Source organism: Epinephelus lanceolatus, chromosome 12 (genome assembly GCF_041903045.1).
Source record: "Epinephelus lanceolatus isolate andai-2023 chromosome 12, ASM4190304v1, whole genome shotgun sequence".
Lineage (NCBI taxonomy): Eukaryota > Metazoa > Chordata > Actinopteri > Perciformes > Serranidae > Epinephelus > Epinephelus lanceolatus.
Window position 1 is genome coordinate 13587842 of NC_135745.1, and position 16700 is coordinate 13604541.

The window sequence follows — 16700 nt, forward strand, 5'->3', positions numbered from 1 at the left end:
ACAGCTGGCTTATTTTACACAGAATTTTGCCAAATACCATTAACAACTGCTGTAATTCTTCCGAGTTGAACTCTAGGCGGGCAGGTATTATTACTTTTGACAGAATATTGACCATGACAGGTAGACTGTTTGACAGAATAATTTGTTAGAACCGTTTAACACAGTTGTCTAACAACACGACTGTCTGTTTGAATTGTCGTGATCCAGTAAAACTCACCTGGTGCTCCAGTGACGCCATAACAAGCACCATGTGGTATTTGCAACTGCAGTAACATTGATGCTGTTATGTTTTTAACAGCAGCCGAAGAACACTTAGTGCTCTCTCTGTGGGCTCAATGGAATGAAAGTGACAATTTGCTCTGATAAAAAGGCCTCAATTTATGAACATTACATGATAAGATAGTTGTTAGTCTCTTCAGGAAGTGCTCTAACTAACGGAAGCACCAAATATAGCCCAAATATTTCAACATGTGAACTCCTCTAATCACTGTGTCACCGGCATCGTGACGCACTATGAATACAACCACAGACTGTATTTGGATGGAGTTTCTTTCTGAATTAGTTGCATAAATCTTATCTGAATTTCCACGCTAATGCTGATAGATGAAGAAAGACATTTAGGAATCTCATTGTGATGATGCAACTTCAAGGCAATACTTGAAGCTGCAAACAAAGCCAGCAGCAGTTGTCAGAAAAGCTCATCAAAAGTTTACTGGCAGCCAGACGTTACGCCGCAGGCTGCTTTGTATCACTGGAGGCTTCTCTTGTACTATGCAGGATCCATTTAAGGTAGACCTGACCAATACAGTCTGATAAATTAAAGACCTTAAAAATGACTTGCTAGTCACGAACTCAGTTTTGTACAAGAGAGTGGAATTATGTGAGGAAATGTTTCATATTGTTTTAATGCCTGTGTCACAGTGTGTAACTGCACGCAGTACAGATACACCATGACTCTAAAGGGGGATTATACTTGTGCGGCAGACCCTACGCGGTAGCCTACGCACGTGGCCTATGCCGTTGTGAGCATTTATACTTGTGCGGCGCCGTGTCTGTGTCACTCTGCTGTTACACCTCCAAAACACTAGTTAGCGGTGGAGGTTTCTGTGAAGTGCTGTAAAGTTTAGTTGATCCAAAACACACATTAAACATGGCTTACTAGAGACAATTCAAACACAAGTACACAAATCGGCTTCACTACAACTTGCAGCATTCACAGACAAAACACTTCTTTTTTGCTGAACACATTTTCCCTATAAATGCAACATGCTAATGTTTTTAGCACAAGCCTATGACATTTTACATTGTATAAATTAGCCTAGTGGCTGAAGCAGGGAAAACGGCAACATTTAACAAAGGTAACTTTACAAAATTCGGCTCTATTATAACTCAGAAGGTTTACGGACGACACAGCTATCTTATACTAAAACAAATATAAGATGCTAACGTTATTAGCACAAGCTTATGGCAGTTTACATTGTATAAATTAGCCTAGCAATGAGCGGAGAGTTCCTCCTCTCATATAAAGCCAGGGTGAATCCCAAAGTATAAATCCCTGAAGGATAAATTACACACAAGACTTATAATGCTATTTTTGTGGGGGCTGTATTGTATTCACAATTTATCGTTTCTTATCTGTGAAATTAAAGTAAATAAAAGCTTTGGTTAGGGAAATGGTTTCAGCTTACAAAAACAGACTGGAGGTCTGTGTCGCCGAGATGCGTAGTTACTTTTCTGGGGGGGGGGAGCGTCAGGCTACAGCGTTGGGTACAGCCCAGACTCTACGTCCATACAGAGCCTATGCCGTAGGTACGGCATCGATTCGACGCAGAAGTACAAGTCCCGCATAAGACAATAGGTTTGTTGCTTCACTGTTATTGTAGTTTAGAAAATATACTTTCAACTCTTGGTTGCACTAAAAAGGATTCTTTGTGTATTTTCAGCAGCTTTGTATCATAACAACATTTGCGGTTAATATGTGTAAGTGAACTACGATAAACTTCCCCTCCATCTTACCAGGCCCAGATCTCTCAGCTCAAACTCTGATCAAATTGTAAAACTAGGCCTTGCTGATCAAATACTAACCAAATTTCTGTTACTGTGTTGCCTATTTATCAATGAACATAACATAAACATATTTCAGTGCACTGTTTGGCTGTAATATGAGAATTTGTGAACAGGAAGTGGCCGCTATACTGTTTGCTGTACTATAAAAACAGGGGCTGAAATAACTGAGATCAAAAGGTAAAACTAAACATTGCTGATCAAATATGAACCAAGATTTGGTAACTGAGTTGGCTGTTTATGGCCTCAGATATTTTCAGAAACCGACTTTATCTGACAGTGACACTGTAAATCTGAAATTCTTTTACCAGCCTGCCGCCATATTGTTTCCTGTGTCAAAACAGCCAAGCTTGCAAAAAAAGTTGCTCACCAGCAGGAGCGTTTATTGGTTTGATGCTTCGCTGTGCATGCTGGTGGTTGTAGGGTTTCTACCTTTTGAGCAAAAGCGAACGCCACAGCCCTTTTTCTCTGTTTTCTCTGGTCTCGCAGCACCAATTTCAAAAGTATTTGCGTCTTCTTACGGCATAGACAGCCGGATTTTATGAAAAGACCATCTGTCCAGCAATGAAAACTCCTTCAACTGTTATTGTTTTACAAATCAAATGGCATAATATTTACGTTAACACATCATGGCAGAGATTTTACTCCAAATTAAAGAAAAGAAATAGTTCCTGTGAAAAGATGAAATAATGAAAATGAAGAAAGTATTGGCAGCTGGTAATTGTGTTTTTTGAAAAGTAAAAATGTGATTAGCATGCAGTTACCTCTCAATTCAGTTTAATTACAATATCATGTCATTACATTTTGATTTGATTTTAAATGTTTCCAAAGAGTATGCATACAGATTGAGCTAAATAATAAAAACAGCAATAATTGCACACACCAATTTATAATACAGAAAGAAACAAGTAATTTAACATAGTAAAAGACCAAGCGAGGAGCTCAGAATCTCCCCCAGTCCCCCCTGCTCTTATCTTATCTCTTTCAAACTAGTGTTTTGTGAGAAAACTCCCAGCCTCCCCTCTGATTCCATTGATTTTCTACTCCAGTCAGTTCACATACAACCTGTGGGAAGGTCACCGTGGCAATGCGCTAGAAGACAGTGCGTTCAACTGTTGATCCTAAATGTTTCTACTCTGCTTTCCCCACTAAGCTGCTTAATGCTGTAGCAGAAGCTGAACGCAAATGAATTGATAAAGGTCCCAGTATGTGTTTGTGTCTTTGTATGGCACATGTATAGAATATGGCAAATTACACCTTCCTAACATCACTGCTCATCATTTTGCCAACCCAGCTGTGCTGTTTTAGAAATTTGAATGTGCTTTTTCCATCCACTGGCAGCTGATGGTTTCTGTCCATGTTTCATGACATATAACGTATTATATAGAAAGGTGGTAATGGTTTTTAGTGTGTTAACAAATGTGGTGCAGCTTGCAAAAACACTTGTAAAGCTTTTAAGGACTGATATGTTACAAAAAGATTAAAAGGTTTGATCTCCATCAGCAGCCGGTGTGAGGCTTTAAAAACCCCAAATTACTCTGATGGATTCCAGTTTTCCGTGTGGAACAACAGGGGAGAAGAGAGAGTGTCTGCTTAATGAAATATCCATTAGGATGACTCACTTTGTTTGGAGGCAAAACTGCAGACTCTTAAATCTCTCTCTTTCTCTGTCCTGTGAACCTCATTGTCCTCCTAACTTCCCAGCCCTGCAGACCTCCTCTATCCATCCTCTCCATCCTCTCTTCCTCTCAGTCCACCTTGGGTTTCACTGCACAGGAGGTGGAAGTTAAAGACCTGCTATGTGTTCATTATTCATCATGGTAATCAGGCTGCTTTTGCCCCTTTGCATCACATGTGAGATCCTCGTGTTCTTTTGCATTTTTCACAGGTTGCCTTTTTGTTTGGATTATTCTGCTTTGATGCTGTTAATCAGATGAGTAATTTATATGACGAGGAGCTCTCTGCTCCCACCACTGAATGCAAACTATGGCTCTCTCATGCTGAAGCTGAAGTAAAGACTTTCTTGTTTGTTCTCCTCGAAGCTTAACGTGCTGATTAATGGTACCTGCCGTAGTGTACTTGTAGACAGTGTAATTTTGACTATTTTTAGAGCGTAGTATGTTAAACTGTCAAGCGGTTGCCTGTTATGATCAGATACACGTCTTTCTCTGAATGGCCACATTGTTCTGTGTGAGGCTCGATGCCATTGAGGTGCTTACTTTTGCCAGCGTTTCTCTCTGGTTTCTGTCTCAGTTTTCATTCCCCCCCTCCGTTTCTGTTTTTCTGAGACAACAGCCACAAGACTAGTGGAGTTGAATGGTTGAATGAAAGGACACAAGGGTGAAACATGGATAGACTTAATGATAGAGAGGTAGGGCCTTGAGTATTGCAATAGCTTTAATGGTTTGCAAAACTGCAAACTGGTTTGGACTTCTTAATGTTAAAAACAAAAACAGACTTCTGAGTATTGTTAAAGTGTGTCGTAAGGTGGTGGGTACCACTCTAAACGACCTCCCTCAGCTCTACAAGGCGAGAGTTTTAAGCAAGGCCCGGACAATCCTCGCTGAGCCATCTCACCCCTCTGGCTGTGGAGTTTAAGTTGCTTCCGTCTGGCCGCAGATACAGATTGCCTCGGTGCAGGACAATCAGACTTAAGAACTCTTTTGTTACTGCTGCCATCAACGTCCTCAATGAGTGACCAGTGTTTTCTCTATTATTGTATCTATCTATCATTTCCTCTCTGTAGTTCTTGTTTTTTCTGTCTATTGTGTTTTAGATGTGATTGCTGCTGGCTGTACCACAATTTTCCCCTCGGGGATGATAAAGCTGACCTTGACAGCTAAAGTAAAGAGGGCACGAGTCTGAGTAAGATTATATTTTTAGCTATTGAGCTCTTTACCAGAAACGATTTATGATTGTTAGTGTTATTGTTTGCCAGTGCACTTTAGATGTCATCTGTTCTTTCTACATCGGGTTGTGTTGTTGTGCTAACTGACTAACTAGCATCTTGAATCCAACCCGTCGGTCTCCCAGTTTATCTTTTTGAATGATGAATACAAACTACCGCCTCGCGCTGCTATGGAGAGTTATTTTCTTTCACACAGGCACGTAACGTACCTGCTAGTTGGCCGTTGGCTGTAGTCTTTGCGGTATATTCAAGTGCAACTTTCTGGTTGAGACACAGGCGATGTGAGGTGTCAGCCCTCATTGAAGCTATTTCTTTGATTTCAGTTTGTTGTGTCTGGGCCTTTAGTGTCACAAGAAGATGTCACTACCTGTAAAGTGCAGTGATCTTTAGCGGTCTCTTTGCAGCACGAGACATAACTTTTGAATATGCAAAAGTAGGAAGTCTGACTGAAACGTGAACTCCCTTAAGTTAAATCTGGGAAAAACCCCAAACATTTAACCCTAATACTGTATGACTTGTTATTAAGATCTGTGTTAGTAAATTCAGATTCAGGGAGAGACAGTTACATGGAAAGAGTCAGAGACAAGGACACATGGAGAAAGGAAGAGGAGAACACACAGCAAGGAAGTGCCTGGGCTCTTGGATGCAGTGCAAGACCTTTGGCAGCTTCCCCTCTCCTCTCTGGCTGTGTTTTTGTGGCCTGTCACCTTTATTGAAACCTCTAACCCCTCCCTCCCATCCTAACTGAATATTTATAACTAAGGACCACAGCCTTTGCCCTGCACATATACAGACAGCCCGGCACAGCAGGACTGGGCAGTTGTTAATTCTGCAGAGTAAATGGCAAGCAATGAGTCTGGCAGCAGTCCAAGCCCTTGAATTCCACTTGACACTTACATGGAGAGGAATGTTTGGCGCTCGAATTGGGTAGGACTGACGCTGCTATGCAGTAGATCAGAGTGATGTCAATGCTGACATCGATGACACATATTCATGTTTGCAAGTGTCTGGCTTTGCACCTGAAAGTTTACATTTTGTCTGTAGTCATGTTCTTTTAGAGAGATGCCACATGCACCTTTTAAAGATCAATATATCAATCAAACTAAGAGGTCTTAAAATAATAACAATAATAAAATGAGACAGTTTGCCAACACTGCTGTTAGTGCTGGAGTTTAATTTGATGGGGATCTAATGAGTTTTAATTTGGGAGTCTTGAACTTGTTATTTTCAATCCTCAAATTCTTCTGAAAGTTGTAGTTTTAAGTCGACTGGAAAACTGACAACTCATGAAATTATAATGAGACTATACACAGTGTACACACATGTATAAATATGTACTCACTGAGTGGTTGTTTTTTCTCATCACTACGCCACACTGACACATCTGTCTTTGTACAGAAATGTGTCTGTGGTTGTACATGCATCACCTAGCACTTGAATGGCATTTCCCAATATCTGCCTCTCTTCTCACTGGTGTCATTGATACTTAAATGAAAGGGTCTTTTGTGTCTTACCTCAACCTTGCTGTGACCCCGCAGTGAAGGTCACATGCAGTGGTGTACGCCTGCTGTGGCTGTGTACACATCCGAGCATCACAAGAGATTGAAAGGGGATTTGTCTAGCTTGATAAGCAGAGCAGAGAGATGTTTGTTCGCTAGATAAAGATAGGTTGTAATATTTACAAAGTCAGATATTCTCTGTTTGAAAAAGTATCAGACTGATTTCTCACATGGACGTGAACACATTTTTCAAAAGGTTTTAAGTTATCAGCTCTTTTTGAGACATTCTTTAAGGCCTTACGGAAACAAGTAGTAGTTAACCTTTATTTATCCAGGGAGGGTTCCCTTTAAAAACAAGCTTTTTTCCAGCAGCTTCATATTTTTACAGTCACACCTGAGCTGCCCTGCTACAACAACATCTTCCATTGAGGCTTTTCAAAGAGAGCAGTTGGGCGTTTAGTTTCTTTTCAGATGTCAAGACCAGATTACCTCATCAAATCTTATGTTGACATGAATTCAAACATAGTTTTATTAAAACTTGAATATTATTGTGTAAGATACAATTAAAGTGTTTGTTGCAGCATACTTACATGCCCCACTTCAACTTTCTTGGAGGACTTTTTTTATTACCATAGCAGGCCTCTAAGCTGCAGCCCAGCTTTCCCCGCATTACAAGCATTCTCTTTTTTATTCCACAGTAAAACAAGAAGTTTGTAAGGGTGACATAAACTTCCATTGTAGTTTTTTTTATTGTCTTAATGGTCCTTTTACAGTTCCTCTTTTAAGCATATGTTTTATCTCGCTGTGGAATATATTTTAATGTTTAAGCTCTAAGGTTGTTTTGAGTTTATATCTTATGCTTTTATTAGCAAAGCTAAGGACTCCAGTCACATGAATTGGACTCCAGTCATTAATCTTGGCTTGAGACCCTGCGGGATGCGGGACTTAAAAACCAAGTGAGTGTTACTCGGGACGTACAAGGCAAACACTTTGTTCCACCTCTGGTTCGGCAGCATTAGTTGATGAGAGCAGGAGTGCTGTCGTTGCCATCATTTTTATGGATAAATAAATTGGACGTTAGGATTTGAATTGCAGGTTTAGCTAATGTAACTATAACTGAAGTAAGCATTTCATTTATTCCCTTCTTTTTGCGCTAAGATAATTTTAATTTTGAGAGAAGTAACTTATCACAGCACTTGTTTTGTATGTGCTACTGCAGGTACAACCAAAGGCAGGCCTGGGGGCCAATCATGGCTTGTGGACCAATGTAAAAGGCCCGCGCCTTGTTCAATATACTGTTTGTGGTCCACTACAAAATATTAGTTGATCAAGTAACATCACTTAGCATTTCTTTCCGTTCACCTCCTGATGGCAGATTTTAATAAACAGATGGTAAACAAGTAAATGGTTACCTAACAGCAGACATTTCCTGTTAGGTAGCAGATGTGATCACAGCAAAGTAGGGGTGTAACAAAATATCGATACACTCGAGTATCGCGATTTTATGTTTGGTAATACTATATCGATTCCCAAAATTGGCGATACATTTTTAGTAGTTTGTGGGAGTGGTTCATTTTGTGTTGGATTTAAACCTCTTACTGTTAGATAGCAGTGCTGTTATCTGTCTTCAGCCGTTTGACCCTCCCACCCCAGCGTAATAACGTATTGCTAGCTAGTTACGGGGCTGTGATAAAAACAGTTCCTAATGTTATGATTGCATTAAAAAGTTAACTTCTTTTACTCAAATTTCATGCATATAATGGACTGTTCTCTATGACAGTTTTCCTAGAACTAGATTGAAATGTACCACAATATAAAGTATCACCTTGAGTACAGTATTGCGATGTATTTAATTGTAAACCTGATACGAATCGTATTACCAGATTCTTGACACAGCCCTACAGCAAAGAATTGTAAAGTGAGGGCGGCTGCTCTCGTGAGTGGTGGAAAGTTGATTCTTTTTTGTTGAAAGATGAAACTGTTTACTTTGTCTCATTTGTACAAGATTTTTTCTAATAACCCATATGCTGCTGGAGTTCTCAGGGGCAGAGATCTCAAAACAAAACCAAACTACCTGCACTGTTAGATACCGCTTGTGGTTAAAGGAAAATACAGATACTGTTGTGTGAACTGCAGACACTGACCCCTTAAAGTGACAAAACATCAGCAAGGGATCTTCATGAAATTTACCATTTCACATGAGTGCTACAAGAGGTTTTACACACACACACACACACACACACACTGAGTGACAATAAGCCTACTGTATGTTCTTAATCCATCGTTCATTAGTGTTGCCTGCTGTGAGGATAAAGCATGTGTTGGTACAGATTGTATTAGCTTTAGCGTATTCTTCTTAATCACCACAAGATAAGTGTCACACTGTCTTAATTTTAGCAGCTTCCACCATTTCATTGCCTTGAAGTGACTCCCTCAGTCTCCATCTGGCCTCAGTGTAAAATACAAACCCTTCCTGCTCTAAATCCTAAATCTACAATCACTTAATTATTCTTTCAGATCTTCCCTGTGTTTTCTGCACCATCCATTCTAACCACATTGGGAGGGGGGAGGCTGCGGCAAAATGCATTTTTTAGCGATGCCAAGCACTCAGGAGAGCACAAAACGGTGTCACACTAAACTTGCAAATTAAGTTACACATGGAATGAGTTTTGATCTGCTGTAAACCCGCGTCAATGCAACGCTGCAGGGTTCTACTGAGCCGGATAGATAGGCGAAGGATTCCCAGAGAGAGGCCACTGCAGCGCTTTTGAATATGTAAAAGATTCTTAATGTGTGTCAAGTGCAGGACAGCATTCTGTTAAAGTTTTATAAGGACAAAGAGGGGGAGGAAGAGCGTGAGATGTAAATGGTAGAGTGTGAGAGTGATAGCTGGAGTGCTCTGAAAGAAACCAGGATGTATACTTGGAATATGAATAAGTTCAGTTCAGTTAAAGTTATTTGTATGAAAAAGTTTTTACCTTCATCTGCCTCAGAATTGTTTGTTGAACAAAAATACTGTATGCCCAAAACTTGGACCTCCCCATGCACCTCCCTTTTTTTTTACGGTGCTGTTACAGAGCAGCAAACACCTCAGGACTGTTTGGCTGTCTGTTATGAAGTGCTGGGCTTTCCCCGCAGCCCGTGTCTCAGCTTTGGCCCGCTTCCAGGTTTTTTTGGGCTGATGACGGCCACAGCAGGCGATGCAGTCTTTGATCTCACTTCAGATCTGTCCTTAGTTTCTGAGCAGATCTTCAGATAAAGGCCTGCCAGATTAGTGTCATTGGAATCTCAGTTAGGCCCAGAGGGAGCAGGTGAGAGCGAGAAAGTGGATGTGGAGTTAAGTCAAATGTATAAGTCGTCCATATAAGTGGTGGTACACACAGCAGATCTCTTTGTACGTGTGATTACATCTCTGGCATGCTTTAAACTTGTTTACTATGCAACCCGGTCTCCTGTCATAAGTTTGGCTCTGTGACATTTGCTGCGAGCTATTTTTACCAGATGAACTTGGCTCCGCAGATTGACACAATAACACACACACACAACATTTGACACACTCTTTGATGTGGCCTGCCCTGCCCAGTCCCAACAGACACATACTATAGGAACCTAAGATCAGCAGCCACCACACATAGTAAGCCCACACAGAGTCATACATCAGCACTATCATAACACCACTCAAATCTAAACTTAGGACAGCCTGAGGTCTCCAGTCTGGAATCCTCATGACTTATTGTTGTTTGTGTGCATGGTGTGTAAGACCCCATTCAGATATTTCAGGGCACGTGTTACATACTGCATCTGATTTGGTCTAGTTGAATTGAAGTAATCATAATTTTCATTTTATCCTCTAAATGTGTTGGCGCATTTTTACTTTCAAAAAATGACTGTAATACACTTTATTTTATATAATATGTGAGGGGATGGGTGTGGGGCATCCCTTTGTGATTTGTGTCCCCTCTTTTTTGAGGTTTTTGTGGGTCCATGAATGCAGCATAGGAAGAACTACTCTCCCTTCAGCAGAACTTTGTTGAGTTTGACTTGCAGGGTGGCGTATTGGTCAGTCTATGAATTTGTGTTTGGATCGATCAGAGCTGATCAGATCATATTGATAGATTAGAAAGCAAACTTTTGTTGGCATTACACATGTAAGTCCCAGCACTGGACCTCAAAGTGCACATTTTTCAGGGGAACCCAGTCAGTATTATCCAAAGAAGGTTGAAAAACGACAGACAACACTTAAGAAGAGTGCTGTCATTTTAGGAAATACATGCATTCTATTTTTATATGAATTAATAAACGGTTAAGTTTTGCTTTCACTGTGCTTGGCGTAGTTTGCTCCATCTGTGCCCAGAGTGCAGTGCTCAGAGAGTGTGGTGCTCTGAATAACCATAATGGTAGATACATTCCAACAGCGCTGCAAATGAACGTTTTAGCCCCAAAAATAGAAACTCAATATGTGGCGGTTAATGCCGACATTGTTGCAGGCTGTGTGGGAATCTCTGCTTGATGATATAATGAATACAGAAAAATATTTTCTTATTAATATCAATGTCATGCAGTTGCAACTAAATGAGTGTTATAGTTTTATATGTCAGTATGGACGCAACAGTTTGTCTTCTATTATTCTACTAAAACCAAAGAAAAGTTATATCTCAGGTTTTTACTCAGATTTTTACTCAGATTCAGATTCTGTGTGGAATATAAATAGTACAACAAAATAAAGTCAACCACACCTCTCAAGTAGCCTTCACATTCAAACAGTTGCCAAATACAAAGAAAATCTCTCTCCAATCTCTCCATCACCACCTCCCCCATCATGGAGTCAGGAGCAATTTCCCTGTAAGTTATGCTCCTTGTTGCTGTGCATAATGGTATAGCATCATTCCCTCAACAAGTTGGAATAGTTCCATTACCATTATAAATGGTAAAAATATACCATAGGAGGAGAATTTTGGCTTGAACTGGAAATATTTTTTAATCTTGGGAGCAGTTTTTGCCCCTTTATCATGACCTTTAGGGTCATTCTGAGATTTCTCAGGGCATTTTGCCCTTTACCCTCATTAATTTCTGATACTGGGAGATTGAGAATTAGAGGTAAACATTAACAAATGAAATTATTTAAAGTGTGTGGATCATTATGTGTTGTTTGCCAGTTATTATCAATCGTCCAGCCTCCACTGTTTAATAATGTTCATGTTTTCACATTATTAGCTGACCATCTCTCCTAAAATGAAACTTTTTACAAGGTTTTTATGCAGTTGTTTATTAGATTTTTTACAGCGTCACAGCTGGCGCTCTGTAACTTAGTCCTGCAAATGGTTTGTATCGCCTGTATTCGACATCTCTCCGTCTTCATCACCCGAGTCAGCAGACGAACTGGAGTAAGATGTGGTGACCACTTCTTCACACAGCTGAACAAAATCCCGAATGCTGCTCATGACAGAATCGTCAGTGTCAAACTCGGCCCATCGCTGTGTGATGTGACAGAAGATAATGTGGAGGATTAAGATGATGTGAAGGATGGAAGATGATGTGGAGGGTGAAGATGAAGTGGAGGAGGAAGATGTACTGACGACTTCTTCATACAGCTGGACAAAATCCTGAAGGCTGCTCAGGGCAGAATCGCCGATGTCGCAGCTGGGCCCATCCCTGTGCAATGTGACTGAAGGTGACGTGGAGAGAGACGTTTCCAAAGCACTGTCGAAATAGTCCTGGTTGAGACTCCATTCTGAATCTTCACTGTTGGAGTTAAAGCTCTGCAATATCTCCTCCTCCATGTACTGTTGGAAAACAGTTTTAAAACATCATTGTGGCTCTAGTAACTGGCAGATTTGTATTGGGACATATTATACACTAATTAATTGATTAATTGAAAGACTTCTTGATGGATAAATCTTAAGCTCTCCTACCTGCATATCCATCATTATGTTGTTGCAGTAGATGTGTTCAAAGAACTTTAGACTGTTGTGCAGGTGGACAAGCTCCAGGTAATTCGACTCATCGTCATCATCATTTTCGCTGTCACTGAAGTTCTTCCCAGCCTCATAGTCGCTCTCACTTGACTGGAAGTCTAATGTTAAATCTTCCAGAGACATTTTTGTATCTGTTTTGTGTCCAGCACCCTGTGCATGTGTTAATATGCAAATGTATAGATGTAATCAGAACCAGTGTTGCCACAGTAAATTCAAACTGTTTATTGTGCTTGACAACCATTTGGTGCTTAGATTTAAAAAAAGGCTTGTTGATTAATGGACTGCTGTTGGATGGTCTGCAGAGTTTTTTGGTATCATCTGGGGCACATATGACACAACTGATGTGTTGTAATAGTATTGAAAATATTTTTTTTATTTCCATCTTATCTGCTCTGTTTGGGCAAATTGTTACTTTAAAAAAGAGCACAAACTACACTTTGTTTTTATGTTTTATGGGGAAAAACGTGGTACATTTTTCCTCATTCATAAATAGACATTACAGGGTTTGTTGTGAGAAAATGTCATGTCCTGTGTCATGTTCTTCTGCCGTAAATCAACTTGTTGTCAGGTTTTTGGAAGATGCCTTAGTTCATACAAAACAAAAACCTGAAATGTATTTCGACTAAATAGGATCAGAGGCAGTAAATGTGCCTTCTCTCCCACAACACCTAACAGACAGATGTTGGACTGTGAAAAAGCAGCTGGACACGCTGGCCCTTTTCTTTTACATAGCTAGGGAAGCAAGAAAATGACAGACAAATTTAGAACAGGCTTTTACACACACACAGACACACACACACACACACACGCGCCTTCAGCCACTTGCTTGCATTGCTCTGTCGACTGATGCAGATCTACTGAACGTTGGCTACTTCCTGCATTTCTGTGTCAGATAAGAACTTAACAGCTTAGCTCTGATTTCCAGAAGCTTTGCTCTGAAGGGACCAGCTGTTTTTTAACCTTAAGCTTTAAGTAACATTTTATATGTTGATTATTTGTCTATGGCAATATTCTTCTGCCAAAGAATCTGTAAAAGAATCGGATTATAGTTATAAAGACATGACCTACGGCTGAAGATAGGCATGCTTTGTCCATGTTTGTTTACAGACAATCTGCAAGACTATGTGCCACTTTTATTACATACAAGAGCCTCGTCATCAGTAAATGATGACATGGAATTTTTCACTCCTGTCCCATCCCAGCCCCGAAGGAATGACTCCCGTCCCACCCTGTTCTCATGTTGTGTTTTTACATAACTAACAAAATAGTATTTATTCATTTTAGAACTGCATATTTATATATAAAAACCAAGCAAATTCAATCAGCTATACAGTAATGCCTAGTGCTAAATTAACTCCTGACATAGTTAGGATAACTGCTACATCTGTGTTTCAAATTTGCTCAATGGTAACACATAATGGGAATTACCATCAACTCGCCAACGGAAATTAGCACAGCTACTGCACTGATACTATCCATATAAACAATCAATTTTACTTCACGTTTAACATAAAACATGCTCACACTTAAAGGTATATACTTCCTATGAACTGTGGAAACAAACTTCAGCTGCTAACTGCCGTCACAGTCACAAAATACACGCCCATCTTGCCTAAATCCCACAGGGATCAACCTCTAGTTGTCAGGACAACATAAACATAAAAAAAACCTTCCCCACAAGAGTCCTTGTATCCCAGTATCTAGAAAAACAGAACATATGTAGAACTGTAAACCTCCAGTTTCTTCAAATATAGGGCATTTATTTATGTGGGAAAGAGATCTGTGCGTTTCTGTGTCTGTGTGTAAATTCAGATTTTCTCTCTCAGCTCCATCAGCAGTGATCCTCAGGGTCTCTGTGCCGGGGGTTACACTAAGTGACACAAGCTGTCACAAACCGTGACATCTGTCACAGCAGTCTGACAGTCTGTGTATGTCGCTGACAGGAAACAACATAGAGAAAATACTAATGTGAGTTCTTCTCTCCTCTTTTGCAGTTACATTCTCTCAGCTTTGTGTCTCTTTGGCTCCACTTGTAATTTCAGTGTCAAATCTTTCTGTGTAGGTTTCTAACTTAAAAACAAATCTTTGGGAATCGCAAAGGTACAAGTCTTGTCCACATTTTCTTTTAAAAGGACTTACTTGAGATCAACAGTCAGTCGAAAAGTTTGGGCAGTGCTTTTTTAGGCTACTCCATATTTGCTTCCATAGCATATACCTCTCACACGCTCAAAATACTTTGCCCATATGTAATCTGAACAGTTCTGCCACAATGTTAAATCTTTCATCAACCAGCAATATCATAAGTCATAGAATATTAAAACAGACATTTATGAAAAGAAAGATTTATCACTTAATTCCCTGTTAATAACTCCTCCTTAAAGAAAGCACTGCTGGAAAGATGGTCCTTTGATAAAAGTGGGCTGACTATGCAATAGAAAGGCACAGATACTTTTGAGACTGGTGCAGCATGACCAAAGAAAACAGAGGAAAAGAGCTGTTGCATTCATTTTTGCTCAATAGGTAGAAAACCTATAACTACCCGAATGCACTGTGCCACAGCAGAACAATAAAACCTCCCGCTGGTGGGTGGTGTAATGCGAGCTTGTCCGTTTTGCCACAGGAATTATTGTGGCAAACAAACAAAACCAACAGTTTCAAATAACTTTTAAACAGGAAGCTAAAGTATGCTTCTGGAAACATTTTAGGCAAGAAATAGGCAACGCGGTAACAGAATATTGGTTTATATTTGATTAGCATTACCTAGTTTTACAGTGTTCTCCGTTTTCGAGAGAGAGATGAGCTTCTGTACTCTGTCACCGTGGTGGCAGGCATTCAATACTACCCACGTTTTCATGAGAGAAATTTGGGTGAAAATTGGCAAAGTGTCCCTTTTAATAGCGGATTTCTTTTGCCTTTCTTTCTGCCTACATTCCCCATACTTCTGACTGTCCTCCACCCCTTTTCCTTTTTCTCTCCTCCTTATGCTTTTTCAAATGTCTCCCTTTCTTTCTCCCAGCGTTATTTTGTGAGTCAAACTCAACAGTGTGTTATTAAAAGTGTTATTATCCCCCCCTATAATGTCTGTGGTGCCCTTTGCAGTGAGCTATATGTTTTGCAATGGACTGGAAACTGTACAAGTGGGTAATGAGGCTGTAACCCTCGGGGCTGCTGTGTGTGGGTCGAACCCCAAGCAGTCACGGCTTGTCTCATAACTTTGCCAAATGATGCCTACACACTCTTAGTCCTTACCGTTTTTACAGACATGCACTTGCATTAATGATCACTTTACGCATACTGTCTGCAGTAAAGTGTACAATCAAATTTTATATATTTGTACATGTGCTTTTGCATGTCAAGACACCGAGGTGAATTTTCACAATTATCTAGCATCTGTAATTCCCATTTATGACTGTGCTTACTGTGATGAAAGGAACATTATACCTTTTATTGCCTTATTTTATCATATCTGTCATAATGCTGTGTGTAAAGCACTTTGATCTGCACTTTTGTGCAAATACAAAAAGTTGAGCATGCATCTTTCTCTGCTGTGCTGTGATTCTTGTCCCTCCACACCTCTATCCCCCTCCTTAGATTCTTTAATCTTTCCTCTTGTACTACTCTTGTGTGACCTTTGCGTGTGTTTTTCATGTCAAAGCATTTGACAAGAAATTGGATTCAATTATACAGTAGATATGGCAGAGATTCCCCCCGCGGCCCTGGTGATTGTGAATGTCCTTCTTGAAGAGCCGACAATGACAAAATAAATATCGTGCTTAAATGCCTGTTTGAAGTTTGTACTTATGGGGTTTAAGCTTTTATTTATACCTCACTTCTTAAGGAGTGCTGCCTGTCAAATCATTCTACAACCCTTTAATCAGTCCTCCAGCTATTAGTCTTAGTTTTCACAAACTCCGCATTTACAAATCATTTCATACTGCACGTATGTCTAAAATGTTGGTATCTCTCACATTATAGATTATCTTGAATTCGATTTTCATAGTCATTGAGTTTCTCGCCTCCTTGATGCGCTTTCATCTTTGCATTCATATTAATAATCTTCGCTGAATCCCCAGCTGCTTGGCTGAAATACGTGAATCACTGAAGTTTCACTGTCATAATCATGTTATTGTAATGTACACAATGTCCATTTGGATGTGTGAAGTTCAAATGCATTTAATTGCCACAGCAACTGTGCATGTGTCAGTTAATGTCAGATCATTGTGTTTGATATTCACCTCATTTTTGACTGTAGAT

The 16700-nt window shown here is 40.0% G+C and overlaps 1 protein-coding gene across 7 annotated transcripts in view; it reads left to right on the forward strand.

Moving 5' to 3' along the window:
- pard3ab (par-3 family cell polarity regulator alpha, b) overlaps positions 1 to 16700 on the forward strand; it is a 289056-nt gene that overhangs the window by 32994 nt on the left and 239362 nt on the right. The gene's annotated exons all lie outside the window — the stretch shown is intronic.